This window comes from Caretta caretta, chromosome 2 (assembly GCF_965140235.1).
Source record: "Caretta caretta isolate rCarCar2 chromosome 2, rCarCar1.hap1, whole genome shotgun sequence".
Lineage (NCBI taxonomy): Eukaryota > Metazoa > Chordata > Testudines > Cheloniidae > Caretta > Caretta caretta.
The window spans coordinates 112135066-112154174 of NC_134207.1; the positions used below are offsets into that span (position 1 = coordinate 112135066).

The 19109-nt window shown below is 43.2% G+C and overlaps 1 long non-coding RNA gene across 1 annotated transcript; it reads left to right on the forward strand.

Moving 5' to 3' along the window:
• The first annotated feature begins 1192 nt into the window (after window positions 1–1192).
• LOC142070809 (uncharacterized) lies at window positions 1193–13919 on the forward strand. Its single transcript, XR_012666736.1, has 5 exons — window positions 1193–1353; window positions 1828–2075; window positions 6200–6282; window positions 11352–11425; window positions 13433–13919. It is a non-coding gene; the product is annotated as an uncharacterized LOC142070809 (long non-coding RNA).
• The last annotated feature ends 5190 nt before the right edge of the window (window positions 13920–19109 follow it).

A 19109-nucleotide genomic window follows, 5' to 3' on the forward strand; every position in this document is an offset into this window, starting at 1 on the left:
ACTTACAAACATGAGGTAGCTCCAGTAACGTAGCCAGGGTGGGAGCAGGGGGAGCGGTTGCTCCCCCTCTGAGCACAAGTGGCGCCTTTTTAATTTAAAGGCGCCTTTTTAAATTTTTACCCACCCGGTGGTGCTCTGGGTCTTCGGCAGCAGGGGCCTTCATGCGCTCCGGGTCCTCGGCGGCATTTTGGCAGCGGGGGCCTTCAGCGGGGGCCTTCGGTGAGTACAAGCGGGTGGCACTTTTATGTCCGCTGCCCCTGTTTGCTCCACCTAGCTACACCACTGGGTAGATCTGGGAACTGGATTGTGTTCCACTCTAGTGCCTTCTTCATAGGGGCAGGTTCACTTCCTGCCCTTCATTTTCCCTTCCCCTCTGGGATCTTCTTCTATGGGGTCTCCAAACAGGAAATGAACAGGAGCTTCCTCCCCTCTCTGTCTTCCAGGCTAAGGGATCTGTCCCTGCCTCCTACATCAATCAATGTAGCTTGCAGCTGGCCCAGCTTGGGGACCAATGACCTCATCCTGTCAAACCAAGAAGAGCCGGCTCTCAGTGATGCTTAGGTAGAAAACCCTACTCCCCTCATGGAGGTAGGAACCACTCACTCATCTGGGTAATTGCAGCTCTTGGGACAAAGATCAGGTTCCTGTTACATAGCCTGGCTTACAGCATCCCTGGATCCCAGCCCTGGGACTCAGACGTTGTTCTCATTGTGCTATGTTGATTTTATTCCTAGGAAAAGCATCTCCGAAGGAGGTATATAAGGATCCTGGACTCTATTGCCTGCAAGAAGCTGCAGTCACCTTCACAGGTAGAGGTCACTGTCATTCATACAATTTCAGCACTGCCCTTTCTGCTCTCCAGCTCTGCTCCCTCCAGCAGGACAGAGACACCCCTTAACTCCCAGAGTCTTGATTTCCTGCTATTCCTGAGGCTGAGGGCTTGTATTGCCCGCACTCCCACCATCAGATACTTTTCCTATGGGAATCTCACTAGAGCAGAGAAGCAATCTCCTCTTCTCTTAGAACAAGTCTGCTCAGTCCATCCATCCACTCTGGCCTCATCTTAGCTGCTTTGTTTATCCAAGATGAGGAGTATCTTTTGAAAACCCTTAGTGTGGGGTGGAGCAGGGGAGACTGGAGCTCCAGCAGATTCCCCTGAAGAACAGCACCCTGTCTTTCTGTGGTCAGGGCAGGACTCACCGTCTGTCATGGAGGTGAAGACCGGATGGGAGTTGATGGATTGACCTTGATATGTCATGTCCTTGGGTGGATGAGGGACCTACATCACAGAGGTGGACAGCAGCAGATGTTCCACACGTGGCCAGGAATGGGCTAAACAACCTACAATGATAGGTAAGTAAAACCATGGCCACCTATAGACACCACGGGCATTGGTGGGGATTGAACCAGGGCCCTTCAGCACAAGCCCCTCTCACTCAAGCTAAAGGGGTCACTCTAGGAGTGTAGAAGAGCAACTGGGTCTGTCTGATGGAATGAATAGAAAAGGGAGCCTGAGATGAGATTGCTAGGCCCTTCCCGGTAGCAGGGGATGCTGTGGGACAAAGTGACAGTAAGATGGGAGTGGGATGGGAGGAGGGGATGACTGAGGTGGAGATGTTGGCACAGGGAGGTGTTTGCACAGGGGGCTTTGGAGGTGCGAAGGAGAAGTCTGAACTGGACATGGAAAAAGGGCAGCCAGAGCCAGACTTGGGGAAGTGGGAAAGTCAGCACCAGGAGAGGAAGATCATGTCAGCAGCTGCAGTTTGGATGGCTGGGAGAGGGAAACTGGGGAAGTCACCAGAACATGATCTGGAGTCTTGTCAGTAGGAAGAGCCTGGATACACATCAAAGAAATCAGCCCCGTTTTAACAGAGGGACGGACAGAGATGGAGCAGTGGAGAGTTCCCCTAGAAAGGAGGCTGATTACGACTCTGTTCTGGTTCTAAGTCCTGTGCTTGGACCACACTACAGTGCAACAGTCCGTAAATTAATGTCCCACCTGAACAACAACCAGCCAGTGCTTCAGCATCCTGGCCTGGAGAAGAAAACTGACAATCTTGCAGGAGATTCCTCAGGTCAGTGTGAACCAAGGCTGGTGGCCTGTTGGAGAGTCTGTCTGACACATTTGGGAAGCAGCCTCTTAGAAATGGCTGCTCCACGTAAGGGCATGGGGATTGCAAAACCCCTCCAATGCACAGAGCTCTGACTAACAAGACTTGTATTCTGTCACTAGAGTACTGATGGCAGAGACCAGCCTGCTTCCCCTGTGGTCTGGGCCACGGTGTTCTGCATGGAGGAACTGCTTCTTTCTCTGCAGGCTGCAGGGATCTGAAATTGTTTGCAGCCCCTGCTGTTGCTGTACCCTGGAGAAGGTGTATTTGTCTGGCACTGTATTTGAGGTACCAGGGCTAAATACTGCTGACCTTATTCGCTGTTGTGACAGCGGTCAATGGCAGTTCCTCTGGAATCTTATGGATCCCACACAGTCTCTCAAAGGTGGACAGGGACTTTTCTATGCAGCCAGTCTCTTGATAAATTGGGCAGGCTTTCTCCTGCTCCCTGCTGTTAAGAAGGGATGTACTCAGAGTCTGAAAGTGCTGCTTCAGTACTTTGAGCTGCAATGCATGAGTTCTCTCCTCAGTTGCGCTGCTCTATGCATTTTTTGTTAGGCTTCCTCCTCCATTTCACTGTTGGCTTTGACTGCTGCCATACATTCCATGCATCGTTGCTGGGCACTTGCCTCAGTTTCCCTGATCTGCAACTCCACCATCATTATTATATCATGTTCATGTTCTTTCTGGGCTTCCAGGTGTTGTAGCCTGGCCAGTTTCCCTGAAATGTTCAGGGATGCAGGACCCTTGGATGCCTGGTCATAGCTCATGAGCAAAGTTCTCAGTTCCTGATCTGAGGCTTTCCTCTTAAATGATAATTCCCTTTGCGAGCACAAATGCTCAAGGTCTTTTGTCCCAAGACCCTCATAGGACTGTGATTCACTCATTGTGACTAATCTTTAACCCTTAAACACTCTCAGTATCAAATTAAAACTTTTGAAAAGCATTGGGTTTTGATCTTTAAAACCAATTGACCTGTTGCATGCGAATCCTGCCAAGACTATGCCAATTGCTACACAGTCTGCAGTGGCTCATGACTGTGAATGCCTACCTCAGGGCAGACACCCCCAACTGGTGGTATGTTCTATAATTAGATTTCCCCAAGCCAGTAACAAATGTGAACTCCTGGTTTACTATAATAGTCTTACTGTGGAGTCACCGACAGCCCCTTAGATTCTCCAAGCTATCTTGCCAGACAAACTGAGCTTAATGATAAATGGTCACTTGCACCAAAAATCATACCACATTTGGGTTGCTTCCAGTCCCAAGAGACAAGTCTCTTTCCCCCAGATTAATTGGCACCCTAGATTTTACACCAAAGACAATGCCTGTAGCCAATCCTGCAATAAACCATCTAAAGGTTTATTAACTAGGAAAAAGGACTAAGAGTTATTTATAGGTCAAAGCAAGCAAACATATACACACAAATGAGTTACCATCTAAATCCTAAAAGTGACAGAGTTGTAGTGATCTGTCAGTTCAAAGTGTCTTTCAAGGCAGACACAGGAGGCTGTCCCTGGGGATCTCTGACTGCAGTTTAGAGTCTCTGGCCCTTCAGAGTTCAAACAGCCAAAAAGATGGAAAATTTTCCTATGGCTTTGTTTTATTTCCTTCATTCAGCTTCCAAGCCTACAGGACAAGATTCCTGATGTTTCTTGATGGCCCATCTGATTTTGATAGTCCATCTGGATGGGTGGGGAGGGGGAGAGGGAAGGACAATTCTCCTGCCTGGATTCACAAGTTCAGAGCAAACACTTTTAAAGTTATAAAGCAAAATTTACATATTTTCTTATAGCATGGAATACCGACATTACAAGTGAGATTAATTTATGAGCATTTCATAGAGTCTAAATGCTAAATATATTCTTATAAGACTAATACCTATTTTGAGCAAAACTAACATACAGGTGACCCGATCTGGTCTCCTGCTATGAGTTTATCAGTTCCTAGCTAATGGCTGCAGCCTGGGCAAGAGCTGGTATCTGATCTGAGAGTGTCACAGAGCATATTAATCTTACTTATTTTGTCTGTATCCCAAGTTATAAGGTAATATTTAAGTGTTTGGTAATGATAAAATTATTTGCTCTGAAACTGTAAACCGAGTCAGGAGAGAAGCATTATTAAGTGTGAAATGCTAGTTTACCACAAGATATGTCATCTCTCTCCAAAAAAAGAAGGCCCATAGACACCAGACAAGCCATTGTGGAACATGGACCAAAGACATTGATTGCTTCCCCCCCACCCCCACCATACCCATGAAGAGAAATCCAATGCAGTCATCCCATGAGCTTGAACTCTGGGAGGATGGGAATAGAAATCTTGTCAAGAAGAAATTGTTATCTCTATGCTGCTTGAACACTGAGGGACAAAGATTTCTAAGCATAAGGAAGAGTTCCCCAGCTGTTTAGCCTGGGTCAGCCCTAAACGGCATATGGAGCTTCCACATTACAGCAGCTTCTGTTTTGTTTTTGGGACCTAAGGCTGTAGCTGATTTGTGTGTGTGTATGTTTACCTGCTTTAACCTGTAAACAACGCTCTTATTTCCCCCCTAGTTAATACATCTTTTGTTCGTTTATTATTGGATTGACTACAAGTGTTATCTTTGGTGACAGATCTAGGGTGCACTTGACCTCGGGTAAGTGACGGGGAGTAACCTGAATATTTTGATTTTTTGGTATAAGGGACCATCTATCACAAAGGCAAGCTTGCCTGGATGGCAAGATAGATCAGAGTACAAAAGGGGACTGTCTGTGACTCCATGTTAAGGCTGTTGTAGTGCGTAAGGAGTTCACACTTGACACTTGGCTGGCGAAATCTAAGTATAGAATTCACAACCAGTTTGGGGTTTGTGCCCTGATTCTTCACAGTCTGCCCTGAGCTTGGTACTCCTGCTCATGCGCCATTCTAGATAGCTTGACAGTTATTGAGAGAGTGTTGTGTTGACATGACATTGTGATTGACATCTGCCCAGAATCTCCAAGACACCTGGCAATGGCTGGGGAATAGCAAATTCATAATAGATATACATATTCTTGGCAAGATCTTCACAGTATGATCCTCTCTCTCCTTCCTTACATCCTTTAATGAGTAGGAAATGGTCAATGTAGACAGGATTAAATCATCATCACTGGGCATCAGCATTAGAATTCCTTTGAGATGAATGGAACTATTCATCTTCCCAGAGCTATTGTTTCAGGCTTTCTGCCAAGTCAGGAGGATAGGACACCATTAGTTGCTCTCTGTTCACATTCTGAAGGTATGTTTTTGTTGTTTGTTTGCTCACTTTTTGTTTTTTTGTTTGTAACCATAAAGACTAGAGACTTACCTTTTTGGTTTTTACTGAAAGCTGAGCTTTTGGAGAATGAGATGGCAGCTCAGAGAAGGTGAGAACATGTTGTACCCCTGCATTCTTTCTTCCCCAGGCTCAATCCCTAGTTTGTTCTGGTCAAGCTGGCCTTGAGAGAGGCTCATCCCAAACTCTTGACATGAATCTTCTTTCCATGACAAATAAAATTCAACTGTAAAAACAAGGCGAGTTGGGACAGGCCCCTCTCAGTTGCCAAATGGATTCTGTTTATACTCCCTGGGCCTTTTTCTGTCAGCTCACATCTGTCACTTGTACTTCTGTGTACAGCACTGTGTGTACTCTGAGCTGTGCACTTTGCTGTATTTTATTAATGAGAAAAATTGCTGAGGGCACAGGATGTTTTCCTTTCTGATGGACAATAACATATGTCAGAATTTTGGTCCAGTTTCATGTATGATTTTGTGTTACCTTGGTGACCCAGGGCAAAGGCAGCATAAAATGATCTGTGATCAAAAGACGAAATATTCTCCCAGAAGGTTCAACATCTTTATCCAATAGACCACATCTAATTCAGTTCTAACTGACATATTACATTGTTATGTAATATTTGGCTCTGTTTCAATAGTGTTTTTTGTTTCAATAGTTAATACAATATTAAAAATGACAGGACGTATTGTTCCAGTGGTTGCAGGAAACAGCTTTCAAGTGAACAGCACAACTGGTCTGGGGACCAGACCTGCCTGTCTTGTTCAAGTTGCACAGAACTCTTTTTGTTTTACAGGCAAAGACAGCCTTTACCTGACAATGAGGAAGTAACAAACAAGAAGATATGCATTAGGCATGGAGTTCTCTCACATTTTCAAGGTATGGACCATATCTTAATAGAAAGATTGCCTTCCATTCACAGTCACACAACATCCATGTGACAACTACAGAAGTGGCTTACATGGAAAAGTAGTTTTTTGATGTATGCAGGTGTATTTATCTGTCAGCATGATATGGTTTTTCCCCCCTTTTTGAAAAATATCAATCAGCTGTTCTTCTTTTGATCTTCATTTAATCTCCTTCTCCCATCCATCCTTTCCCCCGTCTCCTCTGCACATATTTCAATGTCCAGTCCTCCTCTCACGCTGAGCGTGCTCCTCGGTCACAAAGTCTATTAGGCACACTGATTTCAAAGGTTGTTTGAAACTTTCATTACACAATCTAATTCAATGTACCCTATGGAAGTTGGTTTATCAGGAGTTTACTGTAAGCACACGATGTACAAACTTTATTTTCGAGCTGTGTCTTTGTTATAAATATGTTGTTATATGCTGATTTATAGGAAGATCAAAACAATACAATGCAACTATATTTTATACTGAATCTGTCATGCAGGGCATATCCCAAAATGCCTCTTGGAGCTACATAGTGCAAGACAGTATTGGGTATACATTACAGAACGCAGTGATGTAAAGACATTCTATGGTGAATGAATTAAAGTATTCAAGCATAAGGCCAATAACAGATGGAAGATGGAAATTAAGAGTTATAAGCCGGGAAGAAAATATATATTTTCAACTGAGATTTGAAAAGAGATGGAGAATTGATGAGGTGGAAAGATGGAGACAGTCTGTTCCACATGGCAGGAACTTAAGATGAGAAGGTGCTTGCACTATTAGTGGCAAGAAATAACAAGGAGGCTCGTACTAGACCACAGAGGGAGGGAACAGAAAGAGGAGAGGAATCAGACCCATATGGAATGCTAGAGACAGTCCATGGAGAACGGTTTGCAAAGCCAGGAGGACGAGAGAACAGCTCTGAGTTGGATCCTGAATTGCATGGCAAGCTAATGGAGCATTCTGAGGATAGAAAGTCTGCAATACTTTGCAGTTACTGGAGTCTGGAGAGCTGAGCTTAGGGAGGTTATTGAGAAAGGACCCGCAATAGTTAAGCAGAGAGGAGATTAAGATGTGGATGAATATTTCAGCAGAGGTGGTGCTAAAGAAATGGCATGCACAGGTGATGTTGCAGGAGTGGTGATACACAGGTTTTTCGAATTTGGGATTAGATCCTGTCCTCTACTTTACTACTGCACAACAGGAGGAAAAAGAGCATAGAGAGACTTGTGCCCCACCCCCTTGCAAACAGCAAGACAGGATCTTTCCCTATTGCTAAGAGAACATTAGGTGGGGAGACTGGCTACTATACTGGCCTGTTCAGTGTGGCCCTAAGATGGAATTGTCTGCTGGCTCAGAAACTATATCCAGGCCTCCAGCTAGCTAGCACCTAGGTTGTAGACAGCAACATTTGCTTGCCAGTGGCACATAATCCTCCTTTTCAGATAGCCAAGTTCTCCCGACCATGTGTCCCTCTGGAGCCACACTCTGGAATCCTTTCCTGCTCAGTACAATTGCTTAGGAGGGAATGCAAGTGCCAGCATCTTTGCTATCCCTTGCAGCACTAGCCAGGCTAGAATTTGGACTAGTAGAAGTGTGAGTTCAGGGTCAAGGATAATGCTAAATTTCTAGACAGTGAAGGCAAATGGGTGAGCTGAGTTTCACAGAGAGGTCGAGAATATATTGTTTGAAGATGCTTCTCTTGTAACTGATATAGTCTGTATGGAACTTCAGAGTAATGGACAAATATATGAAGTGAGCTAAGCTGAGTAATTTCCTTTTAAATAATGCCTAAGGAAATACACACAATAGTATTTTTTTAAAATAGTTTTGATGAAAGTTAAAAAAAAAAAGCATTGTTTTTATACAGTCAGAAAAATATCTTTAACAGAGCCGTGTAGAATGCAGGCACTTAAATGGGAGTATATTGTTTGTGAATGATAGTACAGTATCTTTGAATAGGATATTGGAATATAATGTGTAGGATTTTACTCTTTTAGCCAAGTGAATGTTCTGTGTGTTTGCATTGCACCTAGCACAATGGGGTCATGGCCTATGACTGGCACTACAATCATACAAATAATAAATAAGAATAATAGTGTAAAAAGGAGCAACTGGTGAATATTGAGTGAACCATGATGAGAGGTGGATAGAAGTGTAATGGAATAAGGGAGATCTAGCACTACTGATTGTCCCTTAGTTACTAATAAAAGAAAAGTGGATTTTTAAAATGTGGATCTTGCTCTTGGCATCAGCTTATGTAAATAGCTGTTGTGGGAAAATTTAAGCTTGACATAAATTCAGCCATTGTGTGTGTCCAGCCATTGCTAGCTGAAAACCAAATACCACATAGCTAGAAATAATTTGTTAGGACTCTGAGAGGCAAGGCCGTATAGCTGCGTGATTGCAGTTTTACTAATCAGAATGGGAGGATGGGACAGAAAGGTAATGTGCCATAAAAATGGAAGGGAGTGTGGAGATAGGTGACCTTGGTTTAACTGTCCCTGACATATATGCTTTATTGTTGTTATGACTAGAAATACTAGAAATGCTTTGCTGTTAAGGAATAATGAGCAATTTGCTGAAACTAGGAGAACTGTTGTCCCACGAGGGCAATGATCCCCAAACTTTTTCCATCATGCCCCCCCTTACCCAAAATGGAACCTGTCTGCCCCCACCCATGGGAACTGGCTTGGGAGTGGGGCTGTGGTCGGGGGCTGGGAACCGGGCTGGGAGCTTGGGGCCACTGGGGCTGAAGGCTAGGCCAGAGCAGAGCTGGGGGCAGAGCAGGGGTGGGGAGGATTAGGGCCCAACTGTTTGGGGACCACTGCACTACAGGATACTATGAGTGACTTCTAGTGAGTCACATGAGTTACCTGCTTTATTTAAGTTAGCTATAAAAGATGAGGTAAAAGAATACACTTTGGAACAGTCGGAGGGAACTTTTCTTCAGGCAACGAGCTGACACCTAAACTCCCCAGAAGCTGGATGGAAGGAGGGTCCCCAGAAGCTTGGCTGTTGATCAGTCAAAACCATCTCAGACTTGGGTAACTATAGTTTGGGGTGCTCTGAATCTATTGCTATAGCACATATGTGTGTGTGCTTGTGACCTAATAAAAAGTAGTTTTAGGTAAAAGCAGTCTGGTTTGTATCAATCATTTATTAGATGGAGGAGCTGTGTCCCCATTAATTTATTCCTGATGCCCCCTGGAAAAAAACCTGTTAAGTTATCACTGCTTTGGGCTCTGAAACCCCTGGGTAACATAGCCACTGATTCATTGTGTAATGAGTGTCCAGGTGAGCACAAGTGGCATTTTTTTTCACAATTTGGCCTTTATCTCACTGTGTTCTGTTGCCTATGAATTTGTATCTGGTGTACAGTAATCCAGGGTAAATTACAGCAGGGTCAGATTTGGACAAGGTTAATTGCTGAGTCACTGAATTTTTCTAAACCTGAGTTAAGTTCTGAAGCTGAGCTGGGGCTAACAAGCTCTTCTGGACTCAGCCAGCACTAACCAGGTACAGCTGTAAGGCTTGCTCTCCCTGGAGTGGGGATGGAGGTGGGGAGCTTAATAAGGGAAAGCCTGCCATAGGAAGGGGTGATAAACAGGAAGAAGACTGCTGTACCTCAGGGTATATCTACACTTAAAACGCTACAGTGGCACAGCTGCGCTGCATTCGAGTTTCAATGTAGACACTTCCTACGCGGATGGGAGGGATTCTCCTGTTGGTGTAGGTTATCCACCTCCCTGAGAGGTGGTAACTAGGTCGATGGAATTCTTTTGTCAACCTAGTGCTGTCTATGCTGGGGGTTAGGTCATCTTACCTACGCTGCCCAGGGGTGTGGATTTTTCAGGCTCCTGAGCAATGTAGTTAAGCCAACTTTTCTAGTGTAGACCAGGCCACAGAGCCTGCTGACTGCAGAGGCAGATCAGCAAAGAGGGAGGCAGTCGCAGACCTCACCCCCCTGAGATTGTGCAGAGCAGGTATAAAGTAGAGTGACCCAAGAGGAGGGGCTGGAGGCAGACCCTAATCCTGATTAGAGACACTGTACCTGCTGACAGGCCAAGCCCCAAAGGGGCGACCCAAAAAACTGCCTAAGAGACAGACCACCTTTGCCTTTCTTTACTTTTACTCTGATTTCTGCCCCCACCCCCAGGGAAAGAGAGAAAGAGAAGACTTTTATTTTTTGCTTGTTTGGAGAGTCCCTTGTGTGCTACAAACATAAGGCTGGAACTAGGGGTGCTGGGGGTGGTGCTGCACCCCCTGGCTGGACATGGTTGCCATTATATACAGGATTTACAGTTTGATTCAGTGGATCTCAGCACCCCCACTATAAAAATTGTTCCATCACGCCTGGCTACAGATGGGGGAAGGACCTTGTAAACAACTCAAATTGTAGTTTGGTTGGAGCTCAGGGGAGCCCCCAATCCCCTACAATCATATTTCAGTCAGTGGTGATTTCATTTCTTCCAAAAAAAAAAGATCAGGACAGCAAAAGTTTACAGCTCATGTGTGTTGTCAGCATGGCCTATGCTTAAAACATAGGTTGACAAAGCTACGGTGCTCAGGGGTGCGAAAAATCCAGCGTAGATTAATCGAGATCAACGTAACAATGCTTCCATTGGTATAGCTACCATCGCTCAGGAAGATGGAGTTCCAACAGCGATGGTAAAACTGCTTCGGTAGCTGTAGGGTGTCTCTACACAATGAGATTACAACGGCATAGCTATGGGGCTGTAGCACCCATAGTGTAGACATGGTCAGTGACCCTCATACTGGGTATGAACAGCCAAGAGGGAGTGAGATGGGGAACTTACCACCTTCAGGATCTTGCTTGTAACTTCACAACTCCAAGCAGCAATAAGAAATGCAAATCAAATGTATTCCGTTCATCCTCTCTCACTCAGGTGCCTCTTTTTGCCTTGAAAGAGCACCCAATTCACCCAACAGCTTTCACTTTCCTGCAAGGCAACAGCATTCTTTTGTCTAGGTTTGCATAGTAAATTTTAATGCATTCATGCTCTTACCGGCTGTCTCCTATATCCGCAGGCCCTGGTTAGCTAGGCAATCAGTCTTCTTCATTTACTTCCTTTTCTTAGAAGAAATGGCTTGCAGATTGGCAGGTGAGTAATTGTGGCCTCTATCAACCTGGCACATTGTTAAGCTAGTGGCTAACAAATAGAACTGTAAAGCTATCATCCTACCCATTGTGAACCTCTCAGTGAAAGTGGTTTGCATGACAGCTTATACTCCTCAGTGATTATCCTATTCATGGGAAGATATTCAGATAATATCAATCATCTTCAAAGGGAACAATTTACTTTTAAAATGTGTCAGTGCCTTAGGGGGGAAAAACTTTTCTCCATTGATATTAGCAAACAGCATTTCTATATGCTCAGAATGTTTTTTCTGCCAAAAGGCAAATAGATTGAAGAGACCGTGTATGTAACTTCTTAAAATGGCCTTTAATTGTCAATCTTTCTTTTGTTGAACTCAGTGGTAATTACTTTTGGGGGGAAAATCTTGAACTTAATGAAACAGTGATAGGATTGCTCAGGTTTCAGAGTAGCAGCTGTGTTAGTCTGAATCCACAAAAAGAACAGGAGTACTTGTGGCACCTTAGAGATTAACAAATTTATTTGAGCATAAGCTTTCGTGAGCTACAGCTCACTTCATTGTTTTTTCATGAAGTTGATAGATTTCTACTCCATACGGCTAAATTCAGTGCCTTGCATAATGACAGGTTTCAGAGTAGTAGCCATGTTAGTCTGTATCCTCAAAAAGAACAGGAGTGCTTATGGCACCTTAGAGACTAACAAATTTATTTGAGCATAAGCTTTTGTGAGCTACAGCGCAGGTTACTGTGCATCTTTCTGCATCACAGAAATGCTTTTTTTAAAGCCCATGAATACTAGAATTATTTAGATCCACTATTCAACACAGAAGGATGTCTTGATAGCTATAATTTTAGTCTTTTTTGTCTTCTTTTGGATTAATTGTATATTTTTTACTCAGAATATATTAATCCATGGAATGATAGAAGACCCTATTCAATCCTAAATCTATCCATCTGCTAGGGAAGAATTGTTCCTTACAATATGTTCTCCCCTTCTTTTATCCAGTCTCTTTTAAAATGTCCCAAAATATTAGGTTTCCCCATTCACCTTTGGAGACTATTCCACAGACTAAAGCTCTGATCCTGAAAACACTTATCACATCCTTGATTTTTATGCACACATGTAGACCCATTGAAATCAACAAAACTACTCACATGTATAAAGCTAAGTATGTCTCCCTGACCTTGAAGATCTTAGAATCTAATGGCCCAATCCTGCAAGATGTTGAGCATCTCCTGAGAGGTGCTCAGAACCCTCAGGAATTTTCTGGGATCTGAGGGTATGGACAGAGTTTGGGAAATGGGATGTGATCAAAAGTGAGTGAATGAACAGTGTAGTGTGGGGTATATGACAGTAGTTCCATGATCATCATCTATTCTGTTGGGGGTGTTTTAGTCATTAAAGGCTTGATCAAACATTCACTGAAGTCAATGAGTGTTGGACTGAATTCTAATTAGTTAACACTCTTAAAGGGGGCATTTGTATGGCATTTCGAAGAAGTATGCTTCTCGGGAAGGATGGAAGCGGGAGAAGGCTGGGAAACAGTGCACTGGGTCAGCGAAGAGGATCCAGGACTAGTATTTACATATAGGAAGGCCTGTAGGCCCTAGGGATTCATATGTGAAAAGTCGAGACGAGAGTGAGAAAGAGAGACACAAAAAAGACTTAGTCATGTAGTTTGAGCTGAGTCCAAGGGTTGAATTATGTTGCGCAGTGCTGAGCACTCTGTGGATTCTCATCAAATAATAAGCCATTGTTTGGATGAGATCTGGCTGTATATATTTATATATGTATCTTAACTATTGTCTAATTTTTATCTTGTGCTTTAAGCTGTCATTAGAATGGGACGGAATCTGCTGTGTGAATAAGAAATGTGATTGTGATTTCATACAGGCTGCCTCTCTGCAGCAGAAAAAAGAAAAAATGAGCTTGAATTTTAATAACTATTTGAAGGCTTTCTTTAAGTGGACAGAGTCCCCTGCTAAGCAAATCACATTGTGATTGCATTCCCAGAAACCTGAAAGATGATCATGGAGCCAAAGAAAACCTACACGGGGAAAAAAATAATCACTGGTATTATCGGAACTCCAGCTGCCAGGATCAATTAAGGAGACTTACCTTGAGAAGCAGAGAAAGCTGCAGGAGGGAAAGATCAGATTTGTAAAATGTAAAGGTTTTGAGGAGCGAATACAAAGTATGTATACTGTAGTAGGGCTACTTGCCAATGTAGGGCCAACTTATGTTTAGTCCTGACCAGATACACAGGGGATTCCAGGAAGCCTTCCCCCTCTCGAACCCCTGCACGGGAACCGAGCACAGTCTGGCTGTGGAATGCAGGTACCATGCTGTGTTAGTGCCGCCAAAGGCATCAGCCGCCCTGAAGGAAGTGGAGAGAGCTGAGTCGTGGGGGGTCCGTGCTCCCCAGGTCCTGCATCTATTAGCTGGTTGGGGGCAAAGTGATGGTGAGGGGGCTCAGCTATTTAAAGCGTGGTTGAGCTACTACTGCAGCCTATGCTCTCCTGGAGCCCCAGGAGGTAGCATTGCCACTTGCCAGGTGACCAGTTTTCAACTGAACACCCGGTCAAAAAGGGACCCTCTGCAGCGCTCCCCAGCCTGGTGAAAATGAGCAAGTGAGTGAGGGTGGGGAGAGCGAGCGACAGAGGGAGGGGGGAAGGTGGAGTGAGTGGGGTAGGGCCTCGGACGTTTTTGGCGGGGCAAGGGTGTTCGGTTTTGTTCAGTCAGAAAGTTGGCATTCCTACCAAAAGGAATTGTGAGTAGCTCTCATTGCAGGAACTTCCCTCCCTCAGTGAAGAGCTGTGCCTTGAAAGCTCAGTCTAGCCTTGTTGTTCTCACAAAGGCACAGCTCTGCACTGTGTGTGTCTGATGGGCAGGATGGGACAGGAGAGGCCAGGAAGTGAGTTGACTTAGCCAGAATTCCACCTGAGGCTCTCAGGGAGTACACATTGGATTCCATACAGTTTCTGAAGGAAAGAGGATGGGGGCAGAGATGGGCCCTGTTACACTTACCTTTACACTTACAAAGTCATAACAATAATAGAGATAGTAATGAAATCATTCTGGGTCAGGGCTTAATGTGCATATATGTTTCAGATGCATGCTAGTGATCTTATTAGAGCTTTAAAAGCCTGTAAAAGACTTTACCTCAGCAAGTTCCATGCTCATTTAAACCCCTGGTTTATCATTATAAAGTGTATTAACTTTCCCATGTTTAATGCTTATTTCTGTCCTGAGAGAGAGCAACAAACAATACATCACAAATGGGTTCCCTGGGAAATATGGATAAGTGGAAGCAGGACACCATTTACACTTGCAGCTGATTGTTTTAAAAAAGCTGTTCTGAAGTTCAAAAGGTGAAAGGCCATATTTGGTAATCTTCTGCCTTTTATCATAGGGTTTTTTTTTCTTTATTCTGAACAAAATGGAATTACTGAGATCTTTTGACCATCATTAGGCAGTTTCACCCTCTAGAAGAGTCAAATAGGAAAGTAAAAGGCAACAATACTTACCCAGAATCATCTTTGTTTACTAGTTCCTTGGAATAGCTTCAAGAATGCTAGCCCAGTGCAGGCATCTAATGAATGCTGCCTACTGTATATACCGTATAGGTGATTCACCCATCTATGACACTGAATCACATTGCTGTAACAAAATGTTTCTTCCTGCTTTTTAAGAAATGGGCTAATGGCAATAGTTACTGGCAAGACAGGCAGTTGCTGTGCACTGTTCTTTCCCCACAGATACTTTTCCCACAAAACACATGGTATTCCAGACTTGGGCATCTCCTGATCATATGCTAACCATATTCCATTTTGGAATAATAAATATTGATTTTTCTGATGTTGAAAAATGCCTACAGAGGACTGGAATTAATGTTAATTTCTGCAATCTAATCCAGATTTGAACCCAAGGGAAAAGCTAGTGTATGTACAGTGCTACAGTACCTAGCCTTTTTCACTAAATTATTCTCAGATAAACTTTTTCAATTAGCTTTGACTTAATTCAGTCCTTAACTATTCATATTTGGGTGCCTAGAGTACAGGACCCATATAAAAGTGGTGTGGTTTTTCAGGCTGTTGAGCAGTTGCATGTCCCTTTGGCCTAATGAGCACACCCTCTATGACAATAACACAGCACAGCTTCTCTATAAATCTAGTCCCAGCATCCATGGAATTTGCTTGTTACAGAAATGTGTCATGGCAGGGGGCAGGGAAAGGTTGTAATGAAATGTAGTATATCTAGGACTCTGAGCCAGGGTGGTGTGTGCTATACTAAAATTGCCTTGCAGGAGGTACAGCAATTCTGTGCAGAGAATTGGAGCAATTTCTGAGTTAAAAGTTTTACTTTACAGCACTTTCTCCATGTGAAATTAAGCTCTTAACAAAAAAAAAAAAAGCAGGCATGCTGTAAAGTTAACACTTATGACTGATGCATGATTAATAATCCCCTAAAGGCACTGAGAGAGAAAATTACCTCCTTCCTTCATTTAAGGACATTATTAGAAGACTCAGTGAGTTCAAAGCTCATGAAAGAATGTTAAGAGACTGAATCAGGCTTTAAAAAAAAATCAAGATAAATTATTTGCTCAGCATTTCAAGGGCAAGTTTCCTTTAATGTACTGGCAGAAGAAAACTTCTCCACACACTGTTACACACTATTCATTTTTTTACTCTATCTTATCAATTATGATTTACTTGTCTATGTAACGTTCTCACTGTGTACCAAATGGGCCATAATTTTGAATAGATGGGAACTAAATCTGCATTTTAGTATTATATCTTGGGACCTTAAGTGTGAGAACCACCATGTCCTGCTGACACTTGCAAAGATAACACAACATGCTGGAAAAATATTGTGTAAGGTAAGCACTGTTTGCAATATCAATATCTCCCCCCACCCCCCCAGCAGTTCACAGAATAATAGAATCCACATCAGATAGTGACTTAAATGTTTTGCAGAGAGCGGGAGAAAAGGAAAATAACTTTAAATGCGGCTAATTATATTTCCTTTGTCTTACCTTTGTAGGGCTTAACAGCGGCTTTGCCATGAGTCCTCGGTATGGGACAGGGTCGTGTTTCACTGCTTCAGAAGCAGATCAGGAAACCAAAGAGTCTTAATCTGCCTCTGGATCCCTATGCTCTGTGAGGTACATTGCCTATGCTGACACTATCCCTGGCACTGCATATGTCCCTTGAGTTGTGTGGAGTGGGGCAGAGGGTCTGTTCAGTCTCCACCCCTTCCTGCCCACATGTGTGCAGTAGATGTAGCACCCCCATCCCCCTGTCCACAAAACTATCCAAGAGATAGGGTAGCCAGGTTTGGTTGTCATTTTACAGTATAATTGTCAGCCTGGCTTGATTTTTGCAAAACCAACTGGTTCAGAACAGTGTCATATTTTATCAGAACATTTAAAGTTTGGGGCATTAAGACAAATGATCCCAACTATTCTGCATCTCTGCCTCAGATCAAAAGCTCAGAACCTTTAGAATGAAACATTGTAAAGTCCCAAGAGATCTGTTCTCATCTCAGTTGCAGTAATTTACAAGTTTAACTTCCATCAGCATTAACAGGAGCTATGAGCACAAAACCTCACATGCTGAGATGACAAACAATATGCCCTTTTATCTGTGGTTGGCCACAATGGACTTCCAGCATGTCTCTGCCACACCATAGTGACTTGACTTTTGTAAAGATAAATCTGTGAGCTACTTTGAAGAGTTAGAGTAACACATTTGCACTTGCTGCCCGAGTTTCCCATTTAATTGCGTTTTAAAAAAAAATTTCTACCAGCAAAATAGCATTAGTAATTTATGTTCCATTAAATCCCTCCAAAAAAACTCTTAGGCTCTGTCTTCACTGCTTAAAAAAAAAAACAAAAAAAACCCCCTGAGTTCTTTACCATGGAATAACTAACAAGCATTAGCTATTCTGCTATAAAACCTCAAAGTAAGTTGGGCGAGATCAATCATGGGCAGGACAGAGAGAGTGCTGACCTTGCCTAGCTACCTCATGGTAGAAACTACTAGTGCTATTTAGAATTAAGCAGCAAGGTAATTAACATGTGAAAATTATCTATGTACGACCCCCCGCCCCTTTGTGACAATGAAGACAAAAATGTAGTGATTCATTAATGTTCCCAGGTAGGGTGACCAGATGTCCTGATTTTACAGGGACAGTCCCAATACTCGGGGCTTTGTCTTATGTAGGCACCTATTATCCCCCACCCTCTATCCTGATTTTTCACGCTCGCTATCTGGTCACCTACTCCCAGGTTACATTTAAAGCCATTTTAAGAAAGAAGTGTCATACTTCACAAGGAAAACTGTCACATGGTAGCTTGTGACCCACCTCCCAAGGTACAGTGTAAACTATGATGGTATGAATCATGCATCTGAGGTTGACACTGAAGTAAGATTAAAAAAAACATGTATTAGAAGTTAGTTGAGGGAAATGGCTGGTTCAGGGGATTGACAGTGCAATAGTGAGATATAGAACCGTACAGCTTTAACTTTTCAGTCTGTGGTTAAAACAGCTCCATAGCTGCTGCAGAGAGATGCTTCACATTAGAGGCCTTGCCTACACCAAAGGTTTGTATACATTTACCAATTTACCAAAAGAGCTATTCTGGAATCATTATTCAGCTTCCTCTACTTTGGAGCCAGACAAATACTTATTTGTGAGCGTGCATTTTGAGAAGTTGATCGAGAATACTTGACCTTGAAGGGAAAGGGTGAGTGAAGGAGTGAGATTTTTCTTGACTTCACATTGTAATAATTTCAATACCTCACAACCCCCTGATTGCCTTTTGTGGCCACCCAGTCGAGAAACACTGAGCTAAATTGCTCCTATTTTAAAAATAAGCGAGGCTTACAGACACAGACATGGGATTTTGAGCCGTAATGCACAATGATAATTCCCTATTCCACCTGTCCTTAAGACTTCAGATGAGGATACCTTTTCCCATTCGTTTTTGAAATGTGCACACACCATTTGTGAGGGCCTCCATTTTGTGTGCAGAAACATAGGCTTTGGCACCTGGGAACTGTTAATGTTTTCCATACACCTTCAGTCTGACTTATTTTAGATTTAGGGAAATAGCAAATCAAGAGAGAACAAAATTTAAAGTGCATGAGAGAGCACAGTAGATGTCTCCTCTGTAACCATGCTGCAGCAACTCTCCTTCACAAAATAGCAGCTGCCTCAAAGTTACCTCTGCAATAGGCAGGAAGACTCCTCTCTGTTTAAAAGTGTAGCACGCAGCGGAATGACCGTATCTACCTTCAGTCACATAGCTGCCTTCACCATGCAGAAGGGACGCACTTGTAGATGGAGGGACCCACTTATAATTTAGCTCAAAGTGTTTAATGTGTATCGCTAGAGTGATTGCCTTATCACCACTAAAAGCTATATCAGATCCCATCTTTGTTTCATTACAAACAGAGCCTCTTGTAGGATGACCAGATGTCCCAATTTTATAGGGACAGACCCGATATTCTGGACTTTGTCTGAAATAGGCGCCTATTACCTCCCCTCGCCTGTCCTGATTTTTCCCACTTCCTATCTGGTCACCCTAGCTTCTTGTTTATATAAAAAGTAATCATTAGTTTATTTAAATGTTGTTAGTGATGGACTTCATAGGGTTATTTTTTAGAGTTGTACACATACTCCATGC